The 15,783-nt window shown below is 36.9% G+C and overlaps 1 non-coding gene across 1 annotated transcript; it reads left to right on the plus strand.

Moving 5' to 3' along the window:
• Window positions 1–1,838: 1,838 nt before the first annotated feature.
• TRNAD-GUC (transfer RNA aspartic acid (anticodon GUC)) lies at window positions 1,839–1,910 on the plus strand. Its single transcript has one exon. It is a non-coding gene; the product is annotated as a tRNA-Asp (tRNA).
• The last annotated feature ends 13,873 nt before the right edge of the window (window positions 1,911–15,783 follow it).

Below are 15,783 nucleotides of genomic sequence, written 5' to 3' on the forward strand. Positions count from 1 at the left end.
TACAGCCCTTTGAAATGTAGCGGGTGCATTGCACAATCCAAAAGGGAGTACTCGGTAGGCAAAAGTTCCCCAAGGACAAGTAAAGGTGGTTTTCTCTTGATCTTCAGGTGCTACCTGAATCTGATTGTAACCACTAAAACCATCCAAGAATGAGAAATACTTTTTACCTGCTAAAGTGTCTAGTACCTGATCAATAAAAGGTAGAGGAAAATGATCCTTTAAGGTTGCCTTGTTCAATTCTCGATAGTCAATGCAAACTCTCCATTTACCATTCTTTTTGGGCACTATAACCAAGGGAGAAACCCATTGGCTATCTGAAATGGGGTAAATGAAGTTTACCTTGAGCAATTTCTGAAGTTCTTCTTTCACAATTTCCCTAAGATTTGGATTCATCCGTCTTTGTGGCTGCCTAATAGGTCTGCTTTTTTCTTCAATATAAATGTGATGAATACAAGTCTTAGGGTCGATTCCTTTCATGTCAGTATATTCCCATGCAAAGGCAGTGGAATGTTTTTGCAACAGTTTAGTTAATTCTTCTTGTTGTAGTCTTTCCAAGTTCTTGTTAATGTTTAATGTTTTTCCTGGAAAGATTTCAACTGTAGAACTACCAAACTCTTCCATTGAGAAGAGAGACATCTGTCTAGAGGAGAGATATTCAATGTCTGCATCTAACTGAAACTGTGAAGAGTCATATTCTAAAGGTATCTCAAAATTTTCTAATGTATTTAGAATTTGACTGTCCTCACTAATCTCAGAGATGGTTAGAACAGGTTGAAGAGTATCCTCATCATCAATCCACTCATCTTCTCCTATTTCTGTTATTGCCTTTGCGGGAGGATACAAGTTGAATTTCTTGGTAGAATTACCATCTGATATATACATGTCTCCAGACCTACAACTTATGAAAGCATCAGCTGTGGCCAGCCAAGGTCTTCCTAAAATAAGAGGATGTCCTCCTAGATTGTTCTTGGGAGTTAAAATCATAAAATCAACTGGATATTCCCAAGAGTCTAGTGAGACTGGAATATCTTCCAATACACCATCAGGCTTAATGATTGATCTATCTGCAAGTTGCAACAAAGTAGGTGTAAAGAGAAGGTTAGGAAGTTTTAACTGATCCATGGTCTGTCTACTCATAATGTTGATAGCGGCTCCTAAGTCAATCAAGGTATTTGGGATTTCAACCCCATTAATATGAGTTTTAACAATAGGGCTACCGGGATCCACATATTTTTGCATGGTAATTTTACCCATCATAATGTCTGCAATTTTTCCAACTAGATGTATCCTTTTGGTATCTCTGGTTCTTTTTATTGTTTTTTTCAAACTCAACTCCTTTATCATCTTTGCTAGAATGGGAATCTCCTTAATGGCTGTTAACAAGGGAATCTTGATATAGACATTTTTCAATTCATCTAGAAAGCTATAGTCAGGCAACCAAATCTGCTTCTCCACTCCTTTGTCAATTCGCAATCTTTCAGGAAAAGGAGGAGTAGCTGAAGATGTGGGTTGCTCTACTAAGGGAGTTGATTCTTTTTCTTTTTCTTGAATGCTTGGGTTTTGAAGGGATGCTTCAGAACCCTTATTGACTTTGAGAGATTCTTCCTCGGAAATGCTTGGTTGTTGAGCACTTGTAGAAGGTTGGTCTAGGATTCTACCTGATCTGAGTTGTACCTCATTGAGAGGAACAACCATATAGGTAGGGAATGGTTGACCTTCCATCACATAAGCACTTTGAGGATTCCTGTTATTGGGGTTTGGTTGAGGTTGAGAAGGAAGTTGATTTGGCCTCTGTTGAGATTGTAGCAAGAGTTGAGAATTTTGATTTTGTGGAGGAGGTCGTTGTAGTATAGTGGTGAGTATTCCCGCCTGTCACGCGGGTGACCCGGGTTCGATCCCCGGCAACGGCGCCAAAATGTTTAGTCAATTTAGTGTTGTCTAAATTGCTAGTATTAATTGTCAACCCGGGGCTCGTAAGCTGATGAAGTGAAGGTGTACTATATGTACTTAAGTAACCTCTTAGAGTTTTCTTATCGTTGGGGGGTGTTGTTGCGGTTAATTATATTCCTAAGATGGAATGATGATTTATAAACAAGTGAGTGATGGTGTGTGTGTAGTGTGAATCCTAAATGAGTGAGAGTGTGTGATTAGTGATTTCTAACTATTTGCTTGAAAGGAAATGCTTGAAAGAAATAAATGACTTGAAAGATCTTGAAATAACTTTGAAAGCAAATAACCACTTCCAATGGCACTAGACACCATTCATGCAGCTGCAAATAAAAGAAAAGAAAGTCACTTTTAAAACCAAAGATAAAGATTATCTCTCTCTAACTCGCTGCTTCAAACACATGTACTGTGTAAAGCACGGAAAGAAAGTAGCTTAAGTTGAATTAGAAAAGTGATTAAAAATGGGAAAAATCTGCTTTAAAGACTAGTGATAACGTTTTGCTCTTTCTAACTCTCTACTCCAGCCATATGTACTATGCAAAGTATGGTTAGAAAGTAGTGAAAGAATAGTCTAGAAAGCTCTTAAAACCAAAAATCTACTTTAAAGACTAGTGATAACGTTTTGCTCTTTCTAACTCTCTACTTCAGCCATATGTACTATGCAAAGTATGATTAGAAAGTAGTGAAAGAATAGTCTAAAAAGTACTCAAAGCCAGCTGCAAGTTAGTGGTATTCTGATCTTAAAAGATAACAATTTATGATAGAAGATCATTCATGTATTAGCAGCTCTTTGAGAAATAAGATTAAAAATCAGCTATAAAAACAAAGGCAGCAACTTGAATCTGTCAACTTCAAATACCATTAGTTTGTAAAGCAAACACACACACATAAAAACAAATCCCGGGCTAAAAGAAACCTGCAAAGAAGTAATACTGATCAGCGTGAAAGAAAAGAAAGCAAATAAATGAAACTATACATGCTTAAAGGAATGCTGAATGAGAAAATAAGTAAATACTGAACATAAAATACTTTACAGAGGCTAAGATGAACAGGGGCCCTCTATTCATTCAGCCACAAGAAAACTCAGAGATCTGGAAGCTTCAAAACAGTACTATGTCTATTCCTCCATTTGCAAAAGTGTACAAAACAGAGTGCTAGAATAGCACTAAAAAAACAGAGTTCACAACGCTCTTAAAATTAACACAAGTTCAGAAATTACAACTGATAAAAAAGTCTATTGAGCGTACGCAGACGCAGCTATTTATAGACATTTCTAAGATAGCCTAACACGTACATCTACTAACTGAAAAACAACTAACTGTAATGCGTAATTATGGTTCCTGGACACATCATACGGCTGCGTGGACGAGCTGGTGCTTCTGTCGTCATGGGCAGTGAATCCCATGTTGGATCATGTCCCCTACCATCTGCAAAACGTGGACAAGTCACCGTTTAAGCTGACGTGACCTAGCAGCTCACAATCACCGTTAAACAGCCTTTAGTTGACCGTATCTTGACCAGCTTTGACCAGGGGTAAAGACGACGTGGATGGCTGGAAAAATGGGACAGGAACCTCGAGCACGTTGATACCTAAGTGCCCATGTGGCTCATCTGGCAAACTGACACGTGGAACATTGCGTTTAACAAAAAGGCTGCAGGATCATCAGATAGCTGCAGGATCATCAGATAGCTGCGGGATTCCTGCAAGTAAGTCAAAATCTAAACAAATAGTCATCCATTAGCAAAACTTGCTTGATCATGCTTAATGACACCTAATGTAATGATCTGGGTGGTTTTATAGTGAAAATGAGGCAAAAGTGAAGAAAAGATGAGGAAAAACTGAGGAAAATGGTAGACAAGTAGGTGTAGAGTAGAGGCTCTACACACATCCTATCGACATCAACTCATTATCAAAGATAATGATCTAGAGACTCCTTTCCAGTACCTTGGAGCTTGCATGCCCTAATATCAAGTTCTTTGCATTCGAAAACAGGTTTTCATCACTGACCTTTGATCGGATGACTTCACAAGTGTTCGACTCTAGCTCATTTTTCATACTTTGTGACTTGTACTAGTTGTACCTTGAGGACCATTGACATTACTGGTGGTTTCTCTCGTGCTTGTTAACGGTTCACATCATTGACTGGTAATCAAGTGATTTTCTTGTATGCTCAACTTCATAACATCTATTCACATGTTAGAAATTGTACTATGATCAGGTTGGATTCAAGACTCCGGACTCAGATTACATAAGTTCAGGTTGTATGGATTGGTTCATGATAGCATACATGACTCTTTGATTGGATGGCTACGACCATACCTGAGTCTTTCTGGATGGCTACGACCATACCTGTATTTTCATATGGTCTTATCGACTAGATGGCTGTGTCCATACCACAAACCAATTCTATTTGTCTTTTGGGTGGCTACATCCATACCTAGACTACATGTATTTCTTTCACTATTAGAGATATTAGTTGTACTTACATCTGCAGGTTCTCCACAATGGTGTTCCAGTTTAGTTATGGTTTCATAAAGCATTTCACCCCTCCCACTCTGTCGGTCTTCATGATTTAGGGGGCATCCATTACACAGTATTTTGTCACTGACCCCGTATCCCGTGATCCCGAGTAAAGTCGATCCCTAAATGGCATCTTCTCTATGTCATACATCAAAATATGTGTCCAGACCTTCCAAATCACTCAAGAATATTAACCATGCTCATTAATCCTGAAGTTGACCCTTTTTACCCATGTTTCAAGATCATCGGAAGACATCAGTGTTCTGCTTGCGACGATAGCCCAAAGTAAACAAGAACCTCGCAACACCATCACAAGAGTACATCTGTTCTTAGTGATGGTCAGATTTTAGGGATCATCACATGTCATCAGTATCCTACTTATGACGATAGCTCTGAATACACTATTGCCTCGCGATGTCATCTCTGAGTCTTAGTATTTGACTCTCGATGACCCAGATATGGCAAATTAGTTCAAACAAAATGCTTCTGGGTGGTTTTGGAACTGGTTGTTGGGTCAAGGAAGTTCGCCTTTCCTCATTTGAGATGGTGGTTCTACCTTTTGAGTAATCTCCCATGAAGATAAGCTTCCTCTCCCTCATTTATGGAGGCTCCTCCTCTTATAAAAGCATCCTCCATTGCTATGATCAACTGGTTTTTTTGGGTGTGAGAAAATTAGCAAGTTCTTGGTGTTGGATTGATAGTTTGCAGTGTGGATTGTTGATAGCATAGCAATTGGTTGTAGAGTGTTGGTGTAAAATGGTTTCATAAAAAGGAAGATTACCTTAGCCTAATACTAGTGCTTTTGAGTGAGAGAGAGAGTCATTAGCTTTTCTGGGAGACCTTTGAGAGTGAATGCTTACGGAGACTGACTAACTGGACCCTTCAAGGAAGCTTGCGATCTCAAGGCATGGTTGTAAGCTTTAATTTTACTCATATTAATACAATCAATGGAGATTTCCTATGTCATGTGTGAAATATATTTGATAGCTTATGGTTCCTTAACTCTGTAAGTGAATGGTTCATTGTTGTGCTCTATTACATGTTTTGTTGTTCTCTTCTGTTGTTTTAGGTGAACCACTCATCAAGGAGAAGAAAACGATAGCTAGAGCAGTGTAACGAAGACTACATCAAACACCGGCATAAGGTAGGCTCTTTCAACAATGACTATTTAAGGAATTAACTATTTCATTTGTTTTACCATGACTAGACCCACTCTAGGGCTAGAGGGGTTATCTCTGTTTGTAGAGGGAACTTTACCTACATCACAACTTTGGAAGGATCCCTAAGGGTTGACTGGTTCCTTTGTTGAAATCCAATAGATTTTGGGTGATAGGCACCTGTTGTGGGGAGCACAAAGCTTGCCAAGTAGTAGAAGACATGATGCTAATAGACGCGCCTTCATCTAATATAGTGCCATGTAATACCATATTATAGGCTTGTATTATGATCTGGAAAGGCACATAAGATGGAAGAAGGAATGCAGTCATTTGGCTCCAATCAAAAGAAATGACAAAACTACTTGGTGGGGGTATCATATGATTGCCCCCATGCCCTGCAGGAGAAGGATAAGTACTCTCTCGAACAACTACGATGGGAGGGTCACTCTTCGATTCATGAGAATCTGAGGAGACAAGAAGAACATGAGTAGTTTGATCACCAATCTCTTCGGGAACAGAGTGAATAACTGAAGGCAGAGCTAAATCGACACTCTTTTTGACGAATGGTTGGTCGGGAATAGACACAAGAGAGTCATGCTCAAGAAGAGTTGGATGGGCAAGTGATGAATCCAAGTCAATCTCTTTACCAACTAGGAGAGGGTTAGAAGAAAGCCTCTGATAACCAATAGGAAGTTGGGGTTAAGGAGCTGCAAGGTTTTCAAAAACTTTGGAAGCTTTATCCATAAGAGGACAAAGGTGAAGAATATGCTTCCCTTCACATAACCTACAAGGGGAATCTAATCTTTCCCCTTCTGCTTACCATCATTAAATGAAGGTGTAGCATCGACATGATCTCCAGAGGTCGACGGGGATGGTCAATTCAGGTCTTGAGACCATACCTCTAAGACTCTGGGAATTTTGGGACAATCTCGAAGGAGATGGTCACCCTTACACAACTTGCAAGGGAATTTGACCTTCTGTGGCGGTCTGGAAGTTTTTTCTACAGGATGTGCATTTTGAGTAATAGCCACATGGTTGGTCTCTTGCTTATGAGATTTCTTCTTCTTTATCTTCTTCTTCTTCTTCTTAGCCTCCTGGTTACTAGATTTCAAACTTTCACTAGGCGAAGTACAAGAGGAACATGAAGAAATAGGGGAAGAAGGCGAGAGGTCAGCCTTAGAATCAACGTGATCTGATTTGAATGAAGGAGATATTTTGACAGGAGTTGGGATGCTCGGGACCACCGAGGTCAAAAACAACTAGACAGGTAGACCAATGGCTAACCCAAGAAGGGAAAACATCACCATATAAGGAGAACCAACGTTTCCAAAAGAAGGAAAAGGACCAGGATTCCCATCTGAGGGGAATCCTTGACCGGTAGATTCTGGAAATGTTGCCATTAGAATCGACCCTAAAGAATTACTAAGGAATATAACTTTAACTAGGAATATTTCATGGCAAGTTAATTTTAGAACACTAAAAGAAAACTTTTCCTTGTCATGTTTTAAGAGTCGATAAAAGGACGAAAGGTGACTCTAGTCGCTTTCAGAATTAATGAGCTCAAAAGGACAAGTTCCCGATGATCTTTTCAAATTTAAAGAGTTAGTAAAGATAAAAAATGACTACTCAAGTTACTCTAGGCAAAATGGATTACCAGGTAACTGTGAACTGCAGAATACCTCCCGGCAAACCGAAACATACAAGTAGGCTTTCTCCCCGAATGTTGTGTTCGGTGTATCACGTTTACAAGGTGGCAGACTCGGATTCATATGGATAAAGGATTGAAAACCTAGTGGGGTATCCCTTTATATACATGACAGTATAGAGAGCACAAGTCCGTACTAGCATTGTCTAATGCCAAAGCGAACGACAGCTGCTAGGTTTAAAGATGCCAGAACACATCTCTAGCCTAGACCACTAAATGTAAGTGTTAAGTTTCAATGCTTCCTTAGGTTAATTTGATAAATTTTAACAGTTGATCTTGAATTAGGTTTCAATTACAAGGCCCTACCGCTGTCATCTGACAAAAATCCTACATGCAGCTATATGAGAAAAGAGATCTTTGTCTTCGATGAAAGTTAACACTAATTGAGAGATAGGGAACACAAAATCAATGCAACAATCGAAGAATGAAATCTTTCACTAATATAAGTCCTAAATGCACTTAATCTTCCCTTAACAACAAAATAAGTTTCATTTCATTTCCACTGCCTACGATGATGAAATTCTAGCTTCTCAACGACACTACTAACGCAATATTTTTGCTTAAGTAAACTAGAATGATGTTCTTCTTTAAATAAAATGCAATGAATCTTCCGCATAAAGCACTTGAATGAAAGTTTTCACAATTCCGAACAAACAAGCATCGATCAAATCCAAAGCATGATAAATGAAATTGAAAGAAACTTCTTCCCTAAATTGAACAAACCAAACACATAAATGCTTCAATCGATAAACCAAGAAATGTAATCTATGCTCGGAATGAGAAAAGAGACACTCGAAATAAGAGAAAATATGAGAATCTTTCACTCATTTGATTGAAAATGAAGCAATGAAGATGTTGCGACTAAAAGATGGATCAAATGAAGCAGCAAATCATAAACTTGACATAATGAGTAAACAAACAAATGAATGGTAATTGACCTATATTCCCTAGGGTCATAGAAACCATCGAAAAGCTAAAAATTCAAGCAATGAAAATTCAAACCAATCAATCAATCAAAAACCAATAGACAAAGCATTCTAGTCACTTCTGGTTCGAAAAGGAGAGTATGAGGGTCAAGACACACTGGCACTGGAATGGAAGAAATTTTGATTTTTTATTAACTCAGAGACTGGAACTATTGCCTAACTGACAACTAGCACCAATCAGCACGACTGACACGACTGGCCAGACTACATCTAGTGCTAATGGGCTGATCGACACGACTGGCCAGGCTAAAAGTAGCGTTGATCGAGGGATTCAAAGAAAAAATAAAAAAGAACTTTACAGGGGGCCAGACTTAACACATCAGAGTGTGGGCTAAACCAAACAAGCACACAAACCAAGCTAATGAAGCTTTCCAGTTAGGGAGAACACAATCAAAACAAGTTGAGAGACAAAAATCAGAAGGGAAAGACACACTGGCTATGATCTAGGGTAAACCCTGATCTTCACCTACAGGAATCCGTGTGACTGCCTAACTAACAACGCATGCTAAAAGTGGGTCGGCACGACTTTTTTTGAGAAACTCACACTGATCGGCATGACTGTTAGAAAAATAAACGTGTTGATTGAGGATTCAAGGAAAAAATAAAAAATTTCAAAGGCTAAGACTAGACATGCCACTGTAAATTTCAGGCTCAGAGCAGTAAACTAGGCAAACAGAGAACACTAAAGGGAAATGGTGATACTAGAAAAGTTCACACATAACCATAAAATGACAATCAATCAAACAAAAGGATTGGCTCCCTAGTGGGGTCACCAATTTGTGGTGCAAGTAAATTCTCAATGCAAACACAAATAATTCCTCTAGCCCAAGAGAGAGGGTCTAGCCACAAGCAAACAATCTATGGAAATATCCTTAATCTATAATGAATTAAGAGGGCCTACCTCTTAGAACACTATTCCGCTTGGTGATGGTCCTGCTTCCTCACTCCAGCTATCTTCCGTTTCCTTCCTTTGAATACCTGAAAAAAGAAAACAACAACAACAACAAACATGACAACATGCAATATTGTATTTAGCCTACTTAATAGGTCAAGGAACATTAAGCCATAAAAATGTAAAATGACACTTCATGTAGGAAATCAATTGATAGTTGCATTCATATAAATGAAAAAGAGGTTACAACCAGTGCCTTGACATTGCTGGTCACCTCCGACATATCCGGGTTCCCACACTTCTTCTAGCACTTCATGGATAGCCCCAACAAATGGAAGTTTAAGGCCTCTTTCCCTCTATTCTCAAACCAGACCAAAATCACACTATTCTCCCTCAAACACACACTAGAAAGCTACAAAATATAAATGACTTGTTGGTTATTCACACTTGCTCAAAAACTCCAACTAGCTTTTTCTTGGGAAAAAGAAAGGCTTATATAGCTTGAATGGATGGGATATGGTTCCTCTCATCATGGGAGAAGGTTACCTCTTGAGGTTGTTCCATCCTAATAGGGGAAAGGAGCCCAAGCTAATTTCCTCAGCTCTATCTGACCCAACCATCTACCAGACTTCCATTACGAAGCTTATAGACATGGAAGCTTCGGCTCCTTATTTAAAAAACCTTCCAAAAGAGGATCGGTGCGATTGGAAAAGGGCTCAGTCGATCTAATTGGCGCGAAGGTTATTTTTAACCTCTGTAAATTAGTGCGAGGAGAAAACTGGTCAGTAACACTGGTCTTTTAAACTGGGATAGAAGGAAGATTCTTGGGAAATGATGCAAAGGGGAATTATTTTGCTCTTGAAGAGGGAGATACTGGGAGTTTCTTCATGATGGGAAATCATGTCAAGTACACTCTAGAGGACCTCCAGGATCGTAGATGGGGAGTGAAGGGACAGTGACGAAATGCAGTGTAACAAGACCATGTTTATATGGATTGGTTCCTTAGATTGTTTCTGGCCCCCATTGGTAAAGATTGTTATTTCATGCAACTAGGGTACAATTCCACATTATAAAACTCATGTGATAGAGATGATAATTGTATTAGATTCTTATTTTCGAGAGGACCAAAATCTACATAAATATCACCTCATTTGGACAAGCAGAAGTTGGTTTTTGAATTTATGAAGCCTGACATGTACATTGGGATAGGTCGGCCTCACACATATATAAAATTGGATAGGTCGACCTCAACATCAAGTGGAATCTCATGGAAGGCTATAAATACAAGAGACCTCAAACTCATTTTCACATCATGATCAAGCATTCTCATCTCTTCTTTGATTGTTTGGTTCGCATAGGTATGACAGAGGAAGTTTGGTTCAAAGTTCAAAATTACAGCTCTATGGCCTTGATGTGTCTAGGGTTTCTATTTTCCAATTGCACGCATGTCACAAGACAAATTCGACTGTAGTCACACACTCATAGTGCTTCGAAGAGCAACTAGGAATCTTCAGTTTCTCGCATATAATCTTGAATGGAGCAACTAGGGCTCTATGTTAGTTCTAAGAGGATTAGATCCTAGTCGCTCGCTTATCACACTTAAAGGTGCGATTGTGAAACTATTGTTGCTCACTTACAGTGGCTCAGGGAGCAAGCATGAGTCACAGTTGCTTGTAGAATATATTCATGAGTGTGACTAGGGTTTTGAGCTAGGGTTTGAATGTTAACTGCAATTGACCATAGATATCTGAAGGCTGGAAGGTTTGTCTCTATTGTATAGTAATTCTGGAAGTCTTCTTCTAATTTGTATTGGCTAACTATTTGCTGGATAATTATGTATTGGGCTCATTGTACTCTCTGCTAAAGCATTTTATGACAATCTAATAAGAATAAGATTTGAAAGGGATTTCCCCCATAGTGGGGTTTCCCATTAGTCTTTGACCAATCTGATGTCTCTTGTGGTTGTACCATTGTCTCCTTTTTCATTGCATATATTGTTCTATCTTTAATTATTATTTATGATTGAAAACATTGTTAATAATTGGATGCATTACTAAATGAAGAATTGATTTCGGCTAAAGTAATTGAAACAACATTGAACAACCTAAAAAATGAATATGGTATGAGAGTTGATGTGAAGGAAAAGCCCAAAAGGAGACAAGATTTGAAGAAATCATCTTTGGAAAGTCGAAAGATCTGATCTAGTCAAAGTCAATATGACTTCCTTCATCAAGAGTGATGAGAAGTTGGATGACTTGTCTAATTTTTCTGCATGGAAAGTGAGGTTGGAGATCATAGTTGATAACAATGTTGTTTTGGACTATATTCAAGGAAGAGTACCTAAGCCTCTAGAGAATGCTTTCGCTGCTGCAAAAAACAATCACAATAAAGGTGAGTTAAAAGTAAAACAAATTATAGATGATGGTTTACAAGATAATTTGCTTGCATATGTTGGAAAATTGAGAAGGTCTAAAGACATGCATGATAAGATAGATGACATGTATGAAGCCAACAATTTGAATGAAATCATCTCCTTAAAAGATCAACTCAGAGTCACCAAGATGAACAAAGGAGAGTCTGTGAATCCTACATAATGAGGATATCTATCTTAGAGATCAACTACAAAGAGTTGGATAATTTTACGTTATAAATAAACTTGGTGGAAACATTATTTTTGCACTCACATTCCTCATTTGGATTGAATTTTTAAAGTACAGGTCTTTTGGGCTGAATTTTTAAAGTGAGTTTTTTGGGTTGAATTTTGAAAGTAAGTCTTTTGGGCTGAATTTTAAAAGTGATTTTTTTGGGCTGAATTTTAAAAGTGAGTTTTTTGGGCTAAATTTTGAAAGTAAGTCTTTTGGGATGAATTTTGAAAATGAGTTTTTTGGGTTGAATTTAGAAAGATAATTTTTTTTGTTGCATTTTGAAATTGATTTTTTTTCGTTTGATTTTAAAAATATACATAGATTGAATTATCATGGAAAATCAAAGAAATTTCAAGAGAAAATATGATCGAATAAGAGACATTGAGGCTCGTAGAGAATATTCGAGAAACTATTACAAAAGAAAGAAGGAACAACACTTAAATATTGATGAAGTAAATCAATGTCAACAAGAATCATGGGTGCCCTGCACAACATGTGTAATTGCATATATACATAATATTTTGTACTTCAAAACTTAATTTTAATGTTTTAAAATTAAATTAGAATGTAAGATCATCAAAACAAAATTATAAAAAGTTTCCAATTCGATGCAATACCTCAATGTGTTCCCCCCTCCATTCCACCGTCGTGGTGTTCTCCGTGCATTTCATCCTCATGGATAACATGTGCAATACATGTACACACACACATATCTATATATATATATATATATATATATATATATATATATATATATATATATATATATATATATATATATATATATATATATATAATAAAAAAAAAAATTTAAAAATTCACATGCATAAACTCACAATATTAAAAAAATAAAGTATCAACTTCTTCATATTGTCTAGATGATTCAATCCCTGTAACTAACTCATGTTTAAAATTGCATGCAATGCCTCGTGTTTCCCCCCCTGCATTTCTCCTTCATGGATGCTCTATACAATACATGTACATGTATATATTAAAAATTTAAAATTTCACATGAAAATGCATAAACTCGCAATATGAAAAAAATGTTAAACAACTTTTTCAAATTATTTAGATGATACTATACCCATTGTTGAGTATGTCGCTAAAGTCCCTGGAGAACAAAAACTGCCTCCACAAACCTAAAATTCAAAAAATTTAAAACTGTAAGATTGAGATCTCATTTTTTTAATGAAACTTGCTTCGATTTATAATAAAACAAAGTGAAATATTCAATACTTCTTACGAGCAAATATAACATCTCCTAATAGGGAGGAACATGGTAGCGCTATGTCGAAAAGGTTAGACAGAATAAGAATCTATTAAAATTTAATTATATATGTAATTGTTTCTTTCAAAAATATGTCCTCACGATATCGATGTAATAAAAGTAGAATAATAGTATTGACTTGAACTCTTAAGAAAAAACTAACATCCCTCAACATATCTTGATTGGAACCTGAACTTGAGACCGTGATATTATCAAAATTTTCATTCAACAAATGATTTAACTGCAAATGGTGAACATATGATACATTTGTGTTAGATTATATTTGAAAAAATTAACAAAATGTATGTGAATTGACATTAACACATATATTACATTACATTAAAATATACAACCTAAGAATTAACACATACTGATCCCACACCCTCTTCCTCATGAAAAATTATGCCTTTCCAACCATTATGACAACCCTTTGCATATGTTTTAAGCTCCTCAATATTCATATTATCTATCTTCTCATTTGTTTTATATACAAAATTACCATACACATTAGTTTGTGCTCTTTGTCGATTTAGACTGACATCAATTCCAGTAAATGCAATCTAGATGTTGTCTGTAATGGCATCCCTCCCTTCTTGACCAATTTGAGAAGTGGCATCCATCTCTAACCGCAAAGTTACCAGACGAGGAGGTTGACATACCAAAAGTGGAAGAGGATGGGACAATTCAATATCCTATAATGCACCCTTACCTTCATACAACGGACTTCTCCCAGTACCATAAAATTTAGATGGAAGGTCATTATAATTAGGTCTCATACCCAAACGAATTCTACATAAAATAATTTTTCAAAATACATTCAAACCTCGTCATTCCATGGAAGCTTTCCATATGCTATAAGGAACCTCTCATACAAATGGCTTGCAATATTAGGGTGCTTGAAATATTTCACCTTGAGCGTCTTTCTTTTCAGCCCTTCTTCGAAATTAAAGATATATTTTGAATCTTCTTTTCTAACCCTTTTACTTACCTCAACCCATTTATCGGGACCCAATATTGCTTACCTTCTATGCCTCATCATATCTATAAATAAATCAATGGTTGGCCCAAGATTTTTGTAAATATCAAGAAATAAGTTTAAAGAGTGCATAACCATTTCTAAGCTTTGTCGACTCTCTGCAGGGAGCTCCAAACTCCCAAGATCTTTCCTAAATTTTGAATAATGACCTATCTACCTATGTAATGCACATTTTTGGAGGTTTGTTTCACAAGGAAGCTCATCAGGAATATCAAATGGATAGGTGGTAGTTGGTGTATGGTATTCTTTATGAATTACCCTACTTCGCTTAAGTTTACTTTGAGAAACATTTTCACCCTCTACATCAATATAAATTACATAAATATAAAAACATGTGAACAAATGTATTCATATGGATGAAATATAAACATGTACACATATATGTACAAATAATTCATTTACATGTACAAATTTTCTTTAACATATTTTTTTTATAGAATTTACCAAGATTATGAGGATCATTATGATCTTATTGTGATTGATTATCACCCGGAGATGGATGAGCACCATCATGACTACCCAAACATGGTTGAGCACCACATTCACCACTCGGATATGGTTTAGGACCATCACGCCTAAGTACATGAGTTGATTGAGCTTGTTGACCACCGTCACGCGACGACATAGTGAGAGAAGCTTCTAAAAAAAATTAGAAATTCAATTCAATATATATGTATGTACATATGATTCTAGCTATTTATCATTTATGTAAACAAACATAAACATATATATGCCATACCACGATGATGTGAATGATGGCCCTCCATTGATTGAATAGATACTCTCTTTGACCTAGTTTGAGATGCTTCTAAAAAAATGAAATTTATTATAAATTAATAAAGCTAAATTGAAAAAATAATCAATTTCGTATGGATGTACATATGATTATATTCAAATATCATTTAAAAACTTGCACATAAAAATATATATACCACGATCATGATGTAACAAGGGATTGACCTCCCTCGATTCATTTGATAATCTCCTTGATTCATGACCTCCACCTCCAGTAGATGCATGAGACTCAATTGATGCTCGCCTTGAAGAATCAAGTTGAAAATGATCATCCATGAAATCGATATGTGTTTGTATATATATATATATATATGATCTTTAGAAGGTTACATCATGCATTTACAAATCTTTAAAATTGTTATTGAAAAGGATCAAGAATTTAGAAAATTGATGTAACTATCTGAGGGTTTCTTCAAAATTATTTTGATATAAAATTTTCATTTAATATATACTCAAGACTACCCTTGATTGGGGTGTGATGGGAGGAGAGACCCGAGTGAGGATCAAGGTAATGATTGAATGGTTGTGGGGTAGGGAAAGTGGGCATCGCACCCAATGTCTCCACATGCTCAAGGCATTAAAGGACCTGACGTCCTGTAAACAAGTGGCAGATCAAACCTCAGGGGCTGTAACGTTGGTTTTCCATGTCGTAAGTATAGATTTTTTTATGAAAATGTTATTGTGGTTTCACCTCTAGAGATGTGGTGCAGTGGTAAAGGTTTCTCACGAGATTGGAGACCTGTGACACAGACTGAGCTCCCAAGGCGACGTCAACGACATGACGACAAGGCAGGGCTAATTGTATGTATCTCATGCCTTATTATTTCATGAA

Source organism: Pinus tabuliformis, chromosome 3_2, assembly GCF_031772625.1.
Source record: "Pinus tabuliformis cultivar Carrire ecotype Pingquan chromosome 3_2, CPIR1, whole genome shotgun sequence".
Taxonomy (NCBI): domain Eukaryota; kingdom Viridiplantae; phylum Streptophyta; class Pinopsida; order Pinales; family Pinaceae; genus Pinus; species Pinus tabuliformis.